Source organism: Ranitomeya variabilis, chromosome 1 (assembly GCF_051348905.1).
Source record: "Ranitomeya variabilis isolate aRanVar5 chromosome 1, aRanVar5.hap1, whole genome shotgun sequence".
Lineage (NCBI taxonomy): Eukaryota > Metazoa > Chordata > Amphibia > Anura > Dendrobatidae > Ranitomeya > Ranitomeya variabilis.
The window spans coordinates 899,278,789-899,294,408 of NC_135232.1; the positions used below are offsets into that span (position 1 = coordinate 899,278,789).

General features: G+C 44.6%; 1 protein-coding gene across 19 annotated transcripts in view; it reads left to right on the plus strand.

Annotated features, from left to right (window-relative positions):
- CAMK2D (calcium/calmodulin dependent protein kinase II delta) overlaps positions 1 to 15,620 on the plus strand; it is a 286,387-nt gene that overhangs the window by 207,907 nt on the left and 62,860 nt on the right. The window lies entirely within an intron of this gene.

Consider the following 15,620-nt stretch of genomic DNA (forward strand, 5'->3'; position numbering starts at 1 on the left):
TTCACATTATCTTTTCCTATGTATCAAGGCTTTAACTAATTATTTCTACTTGAAAAGCTAACGGGAAGTTGTGTTTTTTATTATATGTAAAATGTATTATTATATTTAATTAGCCTGTCCATAAGTAGCAAAAAACCTGCTTAAATGTAATTTCAGGTCACTTTTTACAGAATAACATAGTATGCTTAAAAAAGACTTGTGTACGTCAACCAAAGGATGAGAAATTATAAAGGGAAGGGGGTATATGGGTTAAAGGATTTGTCCCTAATATGGATCCCCCCTTTTCTGTATGACCTATTTAGTCATCTGGATATCATAGATGGAGACCTTCACAAGGATGTAGTTGTCCATTCTGTATTAGACAGCATGGACAACTAGTAGAACCAGCAGCTCCTGTTCTGATTGACACTCTACGGTCTTTTATTAATTGGTTGGCAATTTCCATTTTAATGGAAAAAATTCCCCTTCATTATTTGCTGGAAGGGAAATATGTACCTGGCCAAGCTTTGTGTTGTCAGCTAATGACCAAGGGCTTCCGAGGCCAGAGGCAAATAATATGATTGCTGGAGTCACTTTCTTTTAAATGTGGGGGGTTTCCATTTGGGACTCGCTTTTTAATAAAAATTTAGTGATGATATATTCTGCACTGATATCTGCATACAGGGGCATATATTACAATTCATAGTGGTTTGGGAATACATTTGTAGTCTACTCTATATACCTCAAGTGTAGTTCTAGCTTCAGAATTATCCAGCCCAATATAATAGGTTCTACTTTTACCTGAGATTGTCTATGCTCTCATTAGCAGAGTCGATGCTGCTCCAAGTAGGAAATAAGATATATTTTCTCCTGCTGCATCATTTTTGCTTGCTTCTATATGAAGCCTGAGATATTTATTTGGTAGAAATATATATTTTGAAAAACATGATTATTATTTTTTTACTTTAGTGTGTTAAATTGATCAGTGATCGTGCTTGGATAACGTGTTATTTTGGGATAATTTTCTGATAATATATTCGTGTCACTGCGGCTGCATGTTTTGTGCCAGTAGACAGCTGCAGCATATTTTTGCCTGTTTGTTAGGCAATCCCGAATGTGTGGCAGCTGTTTCTTGCCGCAAAACATGCAGCCGCAGGGACACAAATATATTATTTGAGCACGCCAAAATACTCGGATAACACTTTATCCTAATCACTAATGATCATCAGTAAGTTGTTTCCTTTAATGCCAATATTAAGGGTACCGTCACACAGTGCCATTTTCATCGCTACGACGGCACGATTCGTGACGTTGCAGCGTCGTATGATTATCGCTCCAGCGTCGTAGACTGCGGTCACACGTTGCAATACATGGCGCTGGAGCGATAATTTCATGACGTATTTGCGATGTAGAAGCCGTTGGTTACTGTGCGCACATCGTATACAACCTGTGTCACACGATGCAATCATGCCGCCACAGCGGGACACTAGACGACGAAAGAAAGTTTCAAACGATCTGCTACGACGTACGATTCTCAGCGGGGATCCGAATCGCAGTAGCGTGTCAGACACAACGATATCGTAACGATATCGCTAGAACGTCACGAATCGTGCCGTCGTAGCGATGAAAATGGCACTGTGTGACGGTACCCTAAAACAAGCACTTAGGATTAGAAAATGACACTGGAGACAATAATATCAGATCTCTAAATCTCCCCATATACAATAGACTGCTTTCATCATTCAGCCAATTGTTTGACCAACATCCATCTTGGCCATGTCTCCTATATACGCGAGTTCTCATTCGGCTGAGCGTTCTTTTGTTCTCTGAGAAACCCACGACTGAAACATCGACTGTTGGCTCATCTCTGGTAGAACAATGTGAAATCGGACATGCATGACTGATATCACTCCTAACATTCAAACCGCGCCCACACATTAGACTGTCGGATGAACTTGTCAATATCCCCAAGTTCAGCCAACATTCACCTACTGTGTTTTGGGAGCCTTATTAAGAAAAGTTACAAAATTAATAAAAAAAAAAAGGATCTGCAAAAATCACAATTCATCTTAGTCCATCTGGAATTTTTGATGAGATATTTTAGAGAACTATCACTATTCAAAGGATATGAGATACAGTAACTTAATGACCTTTGTGGGTCTGACAGCTGGAACCTCCACTGATCCTGACATTGGGGCTCTGCAGAGACTCACTTAAATAATGCTATTGTCTGGAATGCCCAGCTAGCAGTATGTATGTATGTACAGGGAGGGCCATGTATATGGATACACCTAAATAAAATGGGAATGGTTGGTGATATCAACTTCCTGTTTGTGGCACATTAGTATATGGGAAGGGTATACTAGCGCATGGCCGTGCGGCCATGCAAACCTCTTCTAGCTGCAGCATGTACAGGACCTTCCCAGAAGGACCAATGGGAGGCTGCCACAGAAGTTGAGCACCTTCAGGACCTTCCTGGAGGACCAATGGGATCTGCTTCAGAATCTGAGCATGTGACCCTCGATCTCCAACGGGAGATCTTGCCCTGGGCATGCTCAGAAGGGGAAAAGCAGGACTTAGTCCCAAAAGCGTCTGCTCGCCGCTGCCTAGCACTGGCTTCCATGGCAGAAGCTGGAAAACCAGCAGTAACCCTTTGCACAGAGTGAGACTGAGCAAGACGCTGGGACCGACGTCTCCGCTGAGCAGGCGCCACTGCGGCTGATGCAGAATGAGAGACCGCAGCAGACATGGTTCGAGATTGCCCCTGCGCAGCAGCGGGAACTCGATTCCTAACATTACCCCCCCCCCTCCTAGGGCCCCTCCCTCCTTGGGCCTCGCTACGCTCAAAGGCTGCAATGAGCAGCGGAGCCCGAATGTTCTCAACAGGTTCCCAGGTTCTGTCCTCAGGGCCGTGGCCCTTCCAGTCCACCAGATAGTATTTTTTGCCACGTACTACTTTGCACCCCACGATAGCATTCACCTCGTACTCATCCGTGGATGAACCCGATGTCCCGGCAGATGACTCAGAAAACCGGGACATATAGACGGGCATTAAGAGGGAAACGTGGAAGGTGTCGGTAATACCAAGGCGCGGAGGAATAGCCAAACGGTAGACTACAGGGTTAACCTGTTCCAGAATCTTGAAAGGACCAATGTAGCGAGGCGCAAACTTAGTGGATTCAACTCGCAGCCTGATGTTACGGGCGGAGAGCCACACTAAATCGCCAGGAGCAAAGGTCGGAGCAGGGTGCCGGTGAGCATCGGCAGAAACCCTCATTCTCTCCTTGGAAGCCCGAATGGCATTCTGTGTGCGGTCCCAAATGTCACGTGCCTCCACTGCCCAGTCTGCCACCCTGGAATCCGTGGATGACACGGGCATGGGTTCAGGGACACGCGGATGCTGGCCGTAATTAAGGCGAAAAGGAGTCTGCCCAGTGGAATCGGCTACGGCATTGTTCAGAGCAAATTCTGCCCAAAGTAGCAAAGATGCCCAGTCATCCTGCCTAGCAGAGACAAAATGTCGCAAATATGTCACCAGAGTCTGGTTGGCCCTCTCTACCAACCCATTCGTCTCGGGATGATATGCAGAGGAGAGATTTAGTTCTATGCTGAGTAAACAACAGAGCTCCCTCCAAAACCGAGACGCGAACTGAGGACCCCGGTCACTGATAATTTTATCAGGCATGCCATGTAAACGGAAAATATGTTTAATGAACAACGCCGCCAAGGCCCGTGCAGAAGGTAACTGTGGAAGCGGCACCAAGTGCACCATCTTAGAGAAATGATCGGTGACAACCCAGATAACGGTGCAGTTACGAGACTTGGGTAAGCCCACCACGAAGTCCATCCCGACCATCTCCCAGGGCCTGTCTGCCACCGGCAGGGGGTAAAGTTGCCCAGCAGGCCGTTGCCGAGGAGACCGATTCTTGGCGCAGGAGACACACGCCCGAATATAGTCCCCGACATCACGGGCCATATGCGGCCACCAGTACGTCCTCACCAAAAGCTCAGATGTCTCTTGGTCCCAAAATGTCCACCCACCCTGGATGAGTGAGCCCAAGAGAGAACCTTCGGTCGCAAATTAGATGGAACGAAAGTCTTGCCTGGGGGCACAGACTCTAGCGAAACCAGAGCCACAGTTCTCAGGCTCTCAGAAGGGACAATAAGCCGAGGCTCCTCCTCCTCAGATGACACTACAGAGCGAGAGAGAGCGTCGGCACGAATGTTCTTCTCTCCGGAGAGAAAATGGAGAGTAAAATGGAACCGGGAGAAGAACAAGGACCATCTAGCCTGGCGAGAATTCAGCCTCTGGGCCGTTTTTAAGTACACCAAGTTCTTGTGGTCTGTGAACACTTGGAAGGGAAAGCGAGCTCCCTCTAAGAGGAATCTCCACTCTGAGAAAGCCAACTTCATAGCTAGCAACTCCCTGTCTCCGATGGAATAATTCCTCTCCGCTGGTGAAAAGGTCTTGGAGAAGAAGAAGCAAGGATACTTCCGACCTTGAGCATCCTTTTGGAAGAGGACTGCTCCAGCACCAATGGTTAGGCATCCACCTCCATAATAAATGGCTTATCTACATCGGGGCGATGTAGGATGGGGGCACTAGCGAAGTGTGACTTAATCAAGAGAAAGGCCTTGGAGACCTCCTCCGACGACACCTTGGGATTTGCTCCCTTCTTGGTGAGGGCAACCAAGGGAGCTACCAAAGTTGAGAAGTGTGGGATGAACTGGCGATAGTAATTAATGAACCCCATAAAGCGCTGCACCGCTTTAAGAGAATGGGGTTCTTGCCAGTCCATCACAGCCTGTAGCTTGGCAGGATCCATAGCCAATCCCTGGGCAGAGATGATATAGCCAAGGAAAGGCAAGGACTCCTGCTCAAACACACACTTCTCCAACTTGGCGTAGAGGGAGTTTGCCCGTAAGAGGTCAAAAACGTTGCTAACATCTCTCCGATGGGAGTCGATATCTGGAGAGTAGATGAGAATATCATCCAGATAGACTACGACCGAGGTGGTGAGCATCTCCCGGAAGATGTCGTTCACAAAGTCTTGGAAAATGGCTGGGGCATTACAGAGCCCGAAGGGCATCACCAGATATTCATAGTGCCCATCCCTGGTGTTAAAAGCCGTCTTCCATTCGTCCCCCTCACGGATGCGAATCAGGTTGTAAGCACCCCGCAGATCTAACTTAGTAAATACCCTTGCTCCCTGTAGCCTATCAAAAAGCTCAGATATCAGGAGTAGTTGGTATTTATTCTTAACGGTGATAGCGTTAAGACCCCTGTAGTCTATGCATGGACGTAGTTCTCCACTCTTCTTCTGCACGAAGAAGAACCCAGCCCCTGCAGGTGACACTGACTTCCTAATGAATCCTCTTGCCAGATTCTCTTGAATGTACTGGGACATTGCCTCCGTCTCCGGGAGAGATAACGGATAGACTCGACCCCGAAGAGGCTCTGCACCAGGCAAGAGGTCAATAGGACAGTCATAGCGGCGGTGAGGAGGAAGAGCCCTTTTGGAGAACACGTCCGCATAGGACCAATAGTGCTTGGGGAGAGAGGAAAGATCTGCGGGTACCTCTGTAGAAGTAACCTGAATGCACTCCCTCTGACATCTACCCTCACATGATTTATTCCATCCCAAAATTCTCCCTGAGGACCACTCTATATGAGGAGAATGATAGCGAAGCCATGGTATCCCCAACAGGACCTCATCAATTCCCTCAGGAATGACTAATAGGGAGATAATCTCCTGATGTGATGGAGACATAGAAAGAGTGAATGGAATGGTCTGATGTGTAATCTGTGAGGGTAGTGTCGATTTACCACTCGAACGGTCACAGGTTTGGCGAGCATCACCAGGGGTATTGCGTGGCGCTGGGCGAAAGCAGATGACATGAAATTGCCTTCCACCCCGGAGTCCAGGCAAAGCTCTACCGTAAGAGTGGATGGGCCTATGGTTATTGTCCCCTTGAAGGACAATTTAGAGTAAAACGTCTCCGTGTCTAGTGTACGTCCTCCAACTACCACTAGACGCCGACGTTCCCCCGACCGCTGAGAACACTGGGAGGCAAGATGTCCTGACTGCCGGCAAACATGACAGACCATAGGTGCACGAGCGGACCGGGACTTAGGTCCCGCACGCAACGCCTCTATGGCCTCATGTGACTCGGACGCCTGGACCGGAGATTCCTGAGGTTTGGCGAAGGTGGGAGCCAGCCGAAACCTCTGCCTACACTGGGCTCGCTCCATCCCTCGCTCGTGAAAACGAAGGTCGATGCGGGTTGATAAAGCTATGAGCTCCTCCAGTGTGGCGGGAATCTCCCTAGTGGCCAAAGCGTCCTTCACATGGTCAGCCTGCCCTCCAAAATACCGGGATAAGGGCCTTATCCGACCATTCCAACTCAGACGCTAATGTCCGGAAGTGGACAGCAAAATGGCTGACCATGGACGAACCCTGAGTCAATGCCAGCAATTGGAGCGCCGTATCATGGGTTACTTGGGGTCCTAAAAAGACCTGTTTCAGAGTGCTCAAAAACCGAGGAGCACTCTGCACCACATGATCGTCGCGCTCCCACAGTGGCGTAGCCCACTCCAATGCCCTGTCCGACGGCAGAGAAATTATTAATCCCACCTTTGCCCGCTCTGTGGGAAAACGTGCAGCCAGGAGCTCGAGGTGTATACCGCACCCGCTCACAAAACCCCTACAGGATTTACTGTCACCAGAGTATTTCTCTGGCAGCGGGAGGTGAGATAAGGTCGGAACAGAGATGGCAGTGGGTAAAGCTGCCGCAGCCACGCTAGCAGCTTGAACAGCTATTGCGGTAACCTCCAACGCTGAGGTTGCACGCTCGAGAGCCGCCAACCTGCCCTCCAGCAGCTGGATGTACCCCTGCAATCGCTGTTCGTCCGTCATTACTTAGCCAGACCCTGGCGCTAGTATAATGTTAGGGCTAGCGGAACGCACCAAATAATTAGAGAAAAGGAATAAGGTGCGTTCGCAGCCCGGGGTCCACCGTGCAGAGATGGAACCTGTTGCTAAGCAATGACGGACTATATGGCGGTACAATGAGGATACACACTGGTGAGCTTCACCCTGTGTGAAATAGGCGAACCCTGTTGCGTCACAGGGCCGCAGTACCGCACGTAACAAAACTAGTAACTAAATAGCACGAGAGTGCATGCGATGCCGCACTGGCGGACGCCACTAACCACCCAGACTTGGGTTTGGAAAGCGCGGTGATAGCGCACGGCGCCGCACTGGCGGTCACAGCAATAGACGCTGTTTGTGTACCAGTGTTGGTTACTAGTCGGGTGCTAGATTACAATCATCCTCCTTACGCGAGCATTCAAACACAAGGGAGGGGATGATTAAGAGCGACTTTCACTCACAACACACACACATAAACAAGTGTATACTAGCGCATGGCCGTGAGGCCATGCAAACCTCTTATAGCTGCAGCATGTACAGGACCTTCCCAGAAGGACCAATAGGAGGCTGCCACAGAAGTTGAGCACCTTCAGGACCTTCCTGGAGTACCAATGGGATCTGCTGCAGTATCTGAGCATGTGACCCTCGAACTCCAATGGGAGATCTTGCCCTGGGCATGCTCAGAAGGGGAAAAGCAGGACTTAGTCCCAAAAGCGTCTGCTCGCCGCTGCCCAGCACTGGCTTCCATGGCAGAAGCTGGAAAAGCAGCAGTAACCCTTTGCACAGAGTGAGACTGAGCAAGACGCTGGGACCGACGTCTCCGCTGAGCAGGCTCCACTGTGGCTGATGCAGAATGAGAGACCGCAGCAGACATGGTTCGAGATTCCCCCTGCGCAGCAGCGGGAACTCGACTCCTAACACCACCCATCTTGAAAAGTTTTCCCCCTCCCATATACTAATGTGCCACAAACAGGAAGTTTATATCACCAACCATTCCCATTTTATTTAGGTGTATCCATATAAATGGCCCACCCTGTACATTTAGTAAATTGTGGTTATTCAATATTGCCACTATAGTAGCTTTTCAATAATTTTTTTCACATCTTTTGTTGTTGCTTCTATTACTGACCACTGTTCATCCATCATAAATTGATTCAGAACCAATCGTTCCAGCGATGTAGGTGCCGCTGTTCCTGAACAGTAAGGTGACGTTGCTGTGTCATGTGCAGACTTCAGCCAATAAGCGCCTAACAAGACCAACAATGTCTTACGCATAGTAATAGTATCAGTTAAGAGTCACATCTTAAACTAAAGACAAAAAATTAGGAAAGTAATTGTGATATAACTTCTTTTTGAAAATATCAATATAGAAAATATATGCAGATAGTCAGGGGTCAGCTAAAACACAGAAAAGAGATGATGGGTCCTCCAGAGATCATTTCCTTTCCCAAGTTACGCAGGACAGATGAAAAACTGGCTAAATTTATGCTAAAATGAACAAGCCAAACACTGCAAGATATTGTATATCAAAACATATGCAGATGTATAGCATAACAGGTAACCAAACAAGTGTGAAATCTTGATAATGGGGCAATTTGTGGTGGCATTTGCTTATTAAACCAAAGAGTTTTATATTTCAGTGCAATGTGATAATACATATTGCTCAAAACTCCATGTCTATCTACTCCCAGAAAAATGTACCTGTATTGTCCTATGTGTGTTGAGACTAGATTTACTAATGGGTGAAACATTTTTTGCTTACTTGCCTTTTGAATTATACTTTTCTACTTTTCTTGACTTTGAGAGCAATTTTACCAAAAAATTAATATCAAACTTTGGCACTTCTGGTTAACTAATGATATAGCCAATTTTAGATAGCATCTTAATATTAAGCATCTTAATGCTTACCTTACTTTATGGTAATATATTCTAGTATATCATTTTTTTAAGTAGATTTCTTAAGATGTTTTCTTACTTTTTGTCTTAAAGGGGTTCCATTTTCAGAAAACGCATGCCCCTAGTCACACTTTGTTTTTCTTAAAAAAGAAAAAAAGAAACTGTGCTTTACGCTCCCTAAGTCTCCTTTTTGCCCCCTGTGTCTGTTATGGTCTACACACTGACAATATGACAATCAGTGAGCTCTCAATGGCTTTACCTGAGTAGACGGTATGAGCCACTAAGCTCACCCATCAATGTGACATCTGTGCTGCAGGCAATAACAGACACTGGGAGCACCAAGTGGAGTCTAGCGCTGGATCTAGCCATGGCAAATAAAGCACAGCTGCGCTCTCCTGCTTGTGATTGAGAGCTTTCTGTCAGCTCTTACAAGCAGAAGGCAGGGGAGAGCAGTGTGATCCTTCATCACGTAGAGTACAACGTTCAATAAACTGCAGTGTTAGTAAGGGAAGTTATGTAGCAAAAGAACATACTTGCATTTATCTGAGCTCTATAATTAACTGCCCTTCCAGCAGAGCAAGTGCAGTATTATGAGACTCCAGGCTGTACAGAAGACTGCTTTTAGAGCACCAAATCAGAAAAGTAGTCAAGATGGTCTCAGATTTGGCACATTAAGTAAAATAGGTATGCACAGGGCATACACAAGAACCACCAAATTATTCCATAGTAACAGACTATACTCTGCTATATAGACGAAAAATTCCAAAAATACTTTAATGCTAATGTGATGGTATTGGTAGTATGGTCTTGCATGCCGCATCAAAAGTCATAGATTGAGGCAATGCGGTTGCATTCCCGGTACCTATCTCTAAACTATATACTAGTCTTATTTTCAGACTGAGTTGGTAGAAGCCAGAATCTATACTTTTCTGACATATATTCGGCTAGCCACAGACATGTTAAAGTGCTACAGAAATTAGGCATTTATTTAACAAATTCCCTATATTAATAGGAGACGTGTTTAGGAAATTACGTTCTGTTAGGTGTTTACTACTCGAACTGGAAGTAGAAAATGAAGTGACTGACTGCAAAATGATGAACAGGTTGGAGCCATATTGAGTAGAAAAATACAAGTTATTCTACCTGTGCAATAAATGGTAAAGAACCTTCTGCGTGACATCTTTTTACACCCTTTAGAAAATCTATCTCATAAGAAGTTTCATCCAATTCCATGCAACTGTTACAGCTTTTACTAATCCGTTAGAGTATAAAGCCGCAACTCATTCCAGCAGTCTAATATATTTATGCATTTTCATATATACGATGCATTTCAGTTATAGCGCGAGTTCACTTTGGAAATATTTAATGGGTAATTTCTGAGTCTCACAGTAGTAAAGTTTCTAATTTCTAAACCTTTCGTGAATTATACACCGATCATTCTAGATGCTGAAAGTGGTAAAACAAGAATAATTAGATGATGTTGTAATAACTATTATGCTGGTGTACCTTGAGTCAATTTACTTGGTATTTAAATATTTAAAATATTTAGTTTGTTAAAATATCCCTTTTCCATTGAATTGCAAAACTGATTTCTTTACCTTAATGACCCTTTAAATTTTTGAAAGAAGCAGATGTCCTCAACGAGGTTTCTCCATTATTATTAAACCCTTGTCACACGCCATTAAACTCCTTATTAATAGAGCATACATTATATTTTGTATTAATTTTCAAGGTTTTTTGGGCTAATTTCAGACAATAATGAGAGTATTTCTTAAGTGAGACTAGACTCTCCATTAAATTTGATCCATTTGTTTGCATTGCATGACATTTACATTAGCTGCTCATACAACTGTGGTTATAATTGTGTTTTTTTTTTACTTTTCCTTTTTCTAATGTTCCTTTTTATGTGGATTGTGTTTCATGTGAGGTAAGATTAAAAAAATGGATTCCTCTCACCTCTATTCATTTAATCTGGGCTTGCTAGAAAATAATGATTCTACTCATCTGTCCTCGATAACTGCTTAGCTATTCTCATCTGTAATACTAATATCTATCTTTTATTACGCCTTTAATGGTTCAAACGCCTGTCAACTTTCTATTCGGTTTCTGTAACCTGATTAATAAAGCACGCAAAAAAATGGAAAGGAATTAAAAAAAACTGTTAGAGGGGCACAGTGATATTGCCACAAATCTAATATTCTAGTTTATGGAGACCGCTGTTATGGAAAGAATTTACAATAGATACACCTTCAACAATAAAGCAGCAAATGATGACATCGGCTTAGGCACGTCTACATTCAATTTTAAAACCTAGAGAGAATGCTTTTCTCTTTTTTAGTATTTATACAGTTCAGGTATTTTAGAAAAACAGATCCAAGTAATTGCTTTATATTTAAAGCTCTGTTCACATTGGCGCCATCAGCAGTGCCGCATCTGTATCATGATGGACACCATAGCAATGTATACAGTGGTACTACTCCGATCAAACATAATCGAATTTACAATCGAAATCTATAACACAGCCTTCGACATGGACGTAAACGGGGATTAACCGTCACAATAAGCATCCCTGTATAAATATTGGGAGCTTTCTTTCACTTTATTAGTGATGAAGCGTCAGATTTGAAAGGTCCTTGTAAGGTTGATGAATGTACAGTGGGTTAAATAAGTATTTGATCCCTTGCTGATTTTGTAAGTTTGCAAACTGACAAAGACATGAACAGTCTATAATTTTAAGGGTAGGTTAATTTTAACATTGGGAGCTAGAGTATCAAAAATAAAATAAAAAAAATCACATTGTATAAATTATATAAATGTATTTGCATTTTGCAGTGAGATATAAGTATTTGATCCCTCTGGCAACAAGACATAATACTTGGTGGCAAAACCCTTGTTGGCAAGCACAGCAGTCAGACGTTTTTTGTAGTTGATGAGGTTTGCGCACATGTCAGAAGGAATTTTGGTCCACTCCTCTTTGCAGATCATCTCTAAATCATTAAGAGTTTGAGGCTGTCATTTGGCAATTCGGAGCTTCAACTTCCTCCATAAGTTTTCTATGGGATTAAGGTCTGGAGGCTGGCTAGGCCATGCCATGACCTTAATGTGCTTCTTTTTGAGCCACTCCTTTGTTGCCTTGGCTGTACATTTTGGGTCATTGTCTTGCTGGAAGACCCAGCCATGACCCATTAATGTCCTGGCGGAGGGAAGTAGGTTGTCACTTAGGATTTTACGATAAATAGCTCCATCCATTCTCCTATTGATGCGGTGAAGTAGTCCTGTGCCCTTAGCAGAGAAACACACCCAAAGCATAATGGTTCCACCTCCATGCTTGACAGTGAGGATGGTGTTCTTTTGGGTCATAGGCAGCATTTCTTTTCCTCCAAACACAGCAAGTTGAGCTAAAGCTGAAGACCTCAATTTTTGTCTCATCTGACCACACCACATTCTCCCAATCACTCACAGAATCGTCCAGGTGTCCAATGGCAAACTTCAGACTGGCCTGCACATGTGCCTTCTTGAGTAGGGGGACCTTGCGGGCACTGCTGGATTTAAAACCTTAACGGCGCAATGTGTTACTAATGGTTTTCTTGGTGACTGTGGTCCCAGCTGCCTTGAGATCATTAACAAGTTCCACCATGTAGTTTTTAGGCTGATTGCTCACCTTCCTCATGATCAACGATACCCCACAAGGTGAGATTTTGCATGGTGCCCCAGATTGATGTCGATTGACAGTCATTTTGTATTTCTTCAATTTTCTTACTATGGCACCAACAGTTGTCTCCTTCTCACCCAGCGTCTTACTTATGGTTTTGTAGCCCATTCCAGCTTTGTGCAGGTCTATGATCTTGTCCCTGACATCCTTATAAAGCTCTTTGGTCTTGCCCATGTTGTAGAGGTTAGAGTCTGACTGATTAATTGAGTCTGTGGACAGGAGTAATGCAGGTAACAAGTTGATTAGGAGCGTCTAACTGGTCTGTAGGAGTCAGAAATCTTAATGGTTGGTAGGGGATCAAATACTTTTCTCACTGCAAAATGCAAATAAATTTATATAATTTCTACAATGTGATTTTTTTGGATTTTATTTTTAATATTCTATATCTCAATGTTAAAATGAACCTACCTTTAAAATTATAGACTGTTCATGTCCAAAATCAGCAAGGGATCAAATTCTTTTTTCCCCCACTGTAATTCAAACTGCACAATATTTAAAGTGGTTCTCCATTTACTACAGCGGGTGAAATAAGTATTGAATATGTCACCAATTTTCTAAGTAAATACATTTCTAAAGGTGCTATTCACATATTCACTATTCACAAATTCTCACCAGATGTCAGTAACAACCCATCTAATCCACACAGGCAAAGATATTAAACCATATACCGTATATACTCGAGTATAAGCCGAGATTTTCAGCCCAAATTTTTGGGCTGAAAGTGCCCCTCTCGGCTTATACTCGAGTCACGGTCGGCGGCAAGGTCGGCGGGTGAGGGGGAGAGGGCGCTGAGGCATACTTACCTGCTTCCGGGGCTCCTGGCGCTGTCCCTGCAGTCCCACGGTCTCCGGGTGCTGCAGCTCTTCCCCTGTTCAGCGGTCACGTGGGACCGCTCATTAGAGAAAAGAATATGGACTCCACTCCCATAGGGGTGGAGCCGCATATTCATTTCTCTAATGAGCGGTAACTGTGACCGCTGATAGAGGAAGAGGCTGCGGCACCGAAGACCAGCTGTCCGGGGGAAGGAGCGGGACGCCGGGAGCAGGTAGGTATTACATATTCACCTGTTCGCGTTCCACACGCCGGGCGCCGCTCCATCTTCCCGGCATCTCTCCGCACTGACTGTGCAGGTCAGAGGGCGCGATGACGCATATAGTGTGCGCGCCGCCCTCTGCCTGATCAGTCAGTGCGGAGAGATGCCGGGACGGGACGCTGAGGAGCTGCAAGCAAGAGAGGTGAGTGTCATTTTTTTTTTTATTGCAGCAGCAGCAGCAGCAGCAATGGCACAGCTTTCTATGGTACATCTATGGGGCAATAATGAACGGTGCAGAGCACTATATGGCACAGCTATGGGGCAATAATGAACGGTGCAGAGCACTATATGGCACAGCTATGGGGCAATAATGAACGGTGCAGAGCACTATATGGCACAGCTTTCTATGGTACAGCTATGGGGCAATAATAAACGGTGCAGAGCACTATATGGCACAGCTATGGGGCAATAATGAACGGTGCAGAGCACTATATGGCACAGCTTTCTATGGTACAGCTATGGGGCAATAATGAACGGTGCAGAGCATTATATGGCACAGCTATGGGGTAATAATGAACGGTGCAGAGCACTATATGGCACAGCTTTCTATGGTACAGCTATGGGGCAATAATGAACGGTGCCGAGCACTATATGGCACAGCTTTCTATGGTACAGCTATGGGGCAATAATGAACGGTGCAGAGCACTATATGGCACAGCTATGGGGCAATAATGAACGGTGCAGAGCACTATATGGCACAGGTTTCTATGGTACAGCTATGGGGCAATAATGAACGGTGCAGCGCACTATATGGCACAGCTATGGGGCAATAATGAATGGTGCAGAGCACTATATGGCACAGCTATGGGGCCATAATGAACAGTATGGAGCATCTATTTTTATTTTTGAAATTCACCTGTAGCTGCTGCATTTTCCACCCTAGGCTTATACTCGAGTCAATAAGTTTTCCCAGTTTTTTGTGGCAAAATTAGGGGGGTCGGCTTATACTCGGGTCGAGTATATACGGTATGTCCATAAATTAAGTTATGAGAAATGACACAGAAAAAGTATTGAACATGCTTGCTGAAATTTAATTAATACTTTGTACTCAAGCCTTTGTTGGTGATGACAGCTTCAAGACGCCTCCTGTATGGAGAAACTAGTCGCATGCATTGCTCAGGTGTGATTTGACCCATTCTTCCACACAAACGCTCTTCAAATACTGAAGGTCCCATGGGCTCATTCTATGAACTCTGAACTTCCTTCCATATATTTTCTATTTGATTCCGGTCAGGTGATTGGCTGGACCATACTAGCAGCTTTATTTTCATTCTTTGAAACCAGTTGAGAGTTTCCTTGGCTGTGTGTTTGGGATAATTGTCTTGCTGAAATGTCCACCCTTGTTTCATCTTCATCATTCTGGTAGATGGCTGCAGATTTTCATCAGGAATGTCTCAGTACATTTGTCCATTCATCCTTCCTTCAATGCAATGAAGCTTGCCAGTGTCGTATGTTGAAAAACAGCCCCACACATATTCTCCCCTCCAGACTTCACTGTTGGTATGATAAGTGTGGGGTGATTTGCAGTGCCCTTTGGCCTCCAAACGTGGTATGTATTAGGTATTATTATATCCAGAGAGTTCAATTTTGGCCTCATCTGATCAGACTGTATTCTCCCAGTATTTCACAGGCTGGTCTAAATGTTGTTGAGTAAACTTTAAACTCGCTTGAACATGCTTTTTGTTCGGCAATGCAGTCTTTCATGGTGAGCATGCATACAGGCCATGGAGGTTGACTGCATTACTTACTGTTTTCTTTGAAACAATTGTACTTGCTGATTCCAGGTCTTTCTGTCAGTGTTCCTTAGCTCTCAGGCAATTATTCTAATTATTATTTTCACTCCTCTGTTTGAAATCATGCGGTGAACACCTGGTCGTGGCCGGTTTATGGTGAAATGATGATCTTCCCACTTCTGGATTATGGCCCCAACTGTGCTCACTGGAACCTATAGCAGTTTAGAAATTATTCTGTAACCAATGCCATCAGTATCTTTTGCAACAATAAGGTT